Genomic DNA, 4,661 nt, shown 5'->3' on the forward strand with positions numbered 1-4,661 from the left:
AAATAGAATTTGTGACATTTCGTTTTCATTTTGGGGCCAATTCGATTATGCAGTCCGGATCCTACCGGATTTGTGCGAAATAGAATAGAAGTGGAGAACCAAGATGGCGGCCCCCCCACGTTGTTGATTCTCAACGAGCCTTTTGATACTACAAATTTCAATCGTACCGAGGGAAAAAAGGGATCTATTATAATAGTGTTATTGTCAACATTGTAAGTATTAGTAACACTCGAAAATCGGATGCACTACACAGATTGGTGCATAAAATGTGTTAAAAACCAGAAAATTAGGTTTGAATAACCGAAATTCTGACTAAATGTCGCCATTCCGTCATTTTGTCACGTGACCTCTCCGCTATCGCACCGGTCAGAAAAATGGAGAGTTTGGAGAGTCCGAACTCCCCAGAAATGGTCATGTGACCAGTAATCGAATGGAAATGGAGAGTCCGGATAATCCGTAGGCGTTTAGCCTATGAGCGATACTGCGCGTACATATTTGCCAATTAATTAGACTAATTGTGCTTCAATAAACTCAAAATTCATAGAGATTATAGCTAAGACGTGTCCATAATAACTAGAATTTATAGAAATGTAACTCAAATCGTTCGCTCCATATGATAGTACACTTTCCTACCGGCCATAGTCTCGCGTGTATTAGCCTATGCGCGATACCGCGCGTACATATTTGCTAAATAATTAGACTAATCATGCTTCAATAAACTCAAAATTCACAGAGATTATAGCTAAGACGTGCCCATAATAGCTAGAATTGATAGAAATGTAACTAAAATCGTTTGCGCTATATGATAGTACACTTTTCTACTGGTCATAGCGTAATAGACTAGCGTATGCGGCAGGGCGAGCGGTGCGAGTGCGAAGGTCACAAATTGTACTTTTATCCTCCAATCCCAGGTTGGAGCAATTCCTGTCTAGACGCATGTCAATAATGTAGCCCACAACAAACAAGTATAGGGTTCTCTACTCTTGTTTGGTTACATTATCGTATCTAGAGTACACCATATGTACACATAGATTAATTGTTTGCCGTTATAAATTGGTTGGTTGTGCACATTCTTGGGGGGGGGGGTTCACTCAGGATATTACTTGGTACGCATGCTCGTCAAAGCATCTCAAAATTGGACCCTAAATGGCGTATTCAGCGGTATCAAATTTCACCCCTTAATTATTGGCGTAAGATAATGTAACTTGTGAATCTTACCCCTAAATGACGTAAGAAACTAAAACGGACGAGCCCTAAATGGTGTAGCACAATAAATTTGTCCCTTAATCATGTTTATTGTGTAATGACTATTTTCTCACTGAATGTGTATTGTAGAGATATACACTGGAAGCTATCTATATTGATTCATTTCTTCATTTTGGTTTATTATAGCCAAATGTGACCTGCACAGCAAGATTTCACTTCAGTTTCATCAGGTGAACAACAGAGACTAGACAGAGTGCACTCACGGAGAGTGCATACCTCCGCCAGCGACATACGCCATACGACTCACGAACACACGAATATGCCACGATATACGCCAGCGTACTGACATTTACACGCTGGCTTGCTGGCTTGCTGCTCGCTCGCTCGTAGCAGCTGCTCGTTGCTGCTGCTCGCTCACATGTACACGCTCGCTGGCTTGCTGCGCTGGCTCGCTGGGTATCACTGGCTGGCTGGCTGAGCTGGCTGACGCGCTAATATCGATCGCGCGAACACACGAACACACAAGAGCGAATACATAACCTCCGTTGGGCGGAGGTAAAGAGTACCATCACAGTTGTAGAGTCGAAGTCAGACGAAATCAGAAGAATAGTCAGAGTTGAAATGATGACCCTAAACGGCGAAGGTTAACCTGAAAAAGTACCCTTTTTTCTAAAGACGTCATCGACGCTACAGGGTCGAAATTCTGATCCTTTTTTGACGTTTTCTCTGACGAGCATGCGTACCACGTAATATCTCGAGTGACCCCGGGTGCACAACGGTGTTTGTGTAGTGTACATACGTGTTGCAGGGGAGCGTTTACACAAAGTTATTATAATAGGCGAAAGGGAGTAGAGAAAAATTAAAACGATTGTAGGAAATACATTTCGTGTTTTTACCATCGATACATTATTGCCAAGTGCCTGTGCACCAGGCGGTATTTTCATTGCGCACACCTGTGATCATAGCCACAGCCCAGGCACTTGGTATGTTTCCAGTGGCGGATCCAAGGGGGGTCATGGGGGTCATGTGACCTCCCTCTGACCAAAAAGGGGGGGTCACCGCTAAATGTGAACCCCCCATATCGAATATAATATATTATGTGGTTGTTGTGAAAGTGTGAATGATGTGCACATATAATGTTTAATGATATTAATTTTTCTGGCACAGTCCTGGTTTGTTTGGGCACCAGCTAGTTCTACAAATATGGTCTACTTTCACATTTAAAGAACAAGTTTTTCTTGGTTTCAGTAAAACTTCCAACTTGCTTACAATATATTCAAAAGGTGTATAGGCCTAGTGTCCATACAGAGTATCTATTTTGAAAACGACTTGATATAAAGTGATTAAATCCTGTAAAAATAACCCTTATTTATGCACTAAAATTCTCCTCAGAAGCCTTCTATTTACAAAATTTTGGCTGCGCTCGCTTGCCGAGCCACTACAAGTACAACAGAAATAGAATGACTTGTGACCCCCTCTTTAGACATTCCTGGATCCGCCCCTGTATGTTTCAATAATAAAATGATAGTAAATAAACATGAAATGTATTTCCTGCCAACATCTTAATGTCTCTATTCTAATCCGCATATATTATTATTAATAATTCGCTGTAAATGCCATTCAAATGCTCACCTGCGACAGTGAATGCACGTCACTGACACTGTACAAACAACAGAAATGTTGAGTTCTTGTTATATTCTTATTGTTAGTGCAAAGCAGCATTTCTGCGGTGAAATTGTGTTGCAACGGATCATTTCAATGGCATTTACAGAAAGTTATCACTAATAGTAGGCGAAAGAGAGTAGAGATACATTATTAAGACTTGTGTAGTAAATACATTTCATATTCATTTATCATCATTTTATTATTGAAATGTTCCAAGTGCCTGTGATCATAGCCACAAGTTACTTTCTCGCTTATCCTCATTGCGGGGAGTGAAGGTCACAAGTGAACCATGTGACCTAACCTTAATTGTAGCTAATAAGTGGTGCAAGAAAATGTATCAATAGCTAACTTGTGCTCTTACTGCTTCTCTGTACTTCCACGCCATTGTCAACTGCTAATTCACTATTTCTAACCATGTATAATTGTATTTACGTATTAGCAAGTATTTATGAGATTTGATAAGGGCAAAATTTTAATTAAAAAGGTTCTTGCTGCCAGAAAAAAAACAGGCAGCAAACTTGCTCACCCAGGGAGGAACGTGATAAAACCACAGAAGTTGCACTCCCCCACCTAAACAGTACTGTCCTGTTGCTTCTGTCCGTAACGAAGTTGGTTTGGCCTCCCCAAATTTGTTCATTCTAAATATAGTCACCCATGCTTAACCCGAGTTGCATATCAAGTAAAATACGGACAATTAGTAGGGCAGATGTGACATTTTTTACTTAAAGGACAATTGAAGTCAAATTTTCTAACTTCTGTAACGTTTTTATACATAGAAATACATTCAATATCGTATTTCATTTCAAATCCGGCGCCCAATTAGTAATAAACACCTGAATAGTAATCTAGGTTATGTGACGTCACGGCCCCAAGTTGAGCGACGCCATTATGTAAACATAGTGCGTGCGGTGGTTAAATATTCGATGTTTTTAGCTCATCTGACATAGTCAGATGAAGCTTGTAGAATCGCATGAGCGTGCGTCCGGCCGTCCGTCCGTCCGTGCGTGCGTTCGTCAACAGTTGGGCACAAATATAAATGGCTCGACGTACGGATTCGAAAGTCGGGATGCTGGGGGGTAATCCGGAAACGAATTGCGATGCCAAAGCTGGGGGTCAAAGGTCAAAGGTCAAGAAGTGTAAAAGAAGGGGGAACATTCCTTCCTTAACTTAAGGTATAGGGAGGAAATGCAGAATTGCGGCACAAATCTAAACAGCTTGACCTAGGCTCGTGATAGTCGGTGTATAGCATCATGGTAGGAAAAGCCATCACTGTGCCGAAATTGGAGGTCACAGGTCAAAGGTCAATGGGCACAGGGCAGATTTTAGACGTTTTCTGAGGACATGGTCTGACGGAGCGATTGAAAAACTTTTTTGTTTCAGCGGTGACCTACCATTTTTATGGCTTTATTGAAAGGACCATGAAATATGCTTTCCACTGACATGCGAAGAGAGGGTCAAAAGGTTATCCGACACTTATGTTTAACCCTCCTCTTGTTGATTTGTTGACTGTTAACAAAGGACTGAACTGCTTTTGCTATTATTAGCCTCACATTGACACAGGTATGGGCTCTAAATTAAACTGTGCAACTGTGCCTTTGCAAATGTTTGTTGAACAAGGTTTACGCTCCTTAAATCATATATTTTCTAAAGCAGTCTGTCTATAGCACCCTGCCCCTGGGCCTGAAGGCTGAATGATGAATCAGTGAATGCTCGCATGAGGCAAAAACACGGGGCAGCCCATGGCTGGCACGCTTCTAATCATAATTGTTGCCTGCCAACCTGCAATGCAC

At 41.4% G+C, this 4,661-nt stretch overlaps 1 protein-coding gene across 1 annotated transcript in view; it reads left to right on the top strand.

Moving 5' to 3' along the window:
• The first annotated feature begins 1,385 nt into the window (after positions 1-1,385).
• LOC106813609 (mitochondrial folate transporter/carrier-like) overlaps positions 1,386-4,661 on the top strand; it is an 11,395-nt gene continuing 8,119 nt past the window's right edge. The window contains exon 1 of the mRNA XM_014817792.1: positions 1,386-1,436. The gene's annotated coding sequence lies outside the window, so the exon portion shown is untranslated. The remainder of the gene's footprint in view (positions 1,437-4,661) is intronic.

Source organism: Priapulus caudatus, unplaced genomic scaffold (assembly GCF_000485595.1).
Source record: "Priapulus caudatus unplaced genomic scaffold, Priapulus_caudatus-5.0.1 Scaffold798, whole genome shotgun sequence".
Classification (NCBI taxonomy): domain Eukaryota; kingdom Metazoa; phylum Priapulida; class Priapulimorpha; order Priapulimorphida; family Priapulidae; genus Priapulus; species Priapulus caudatus.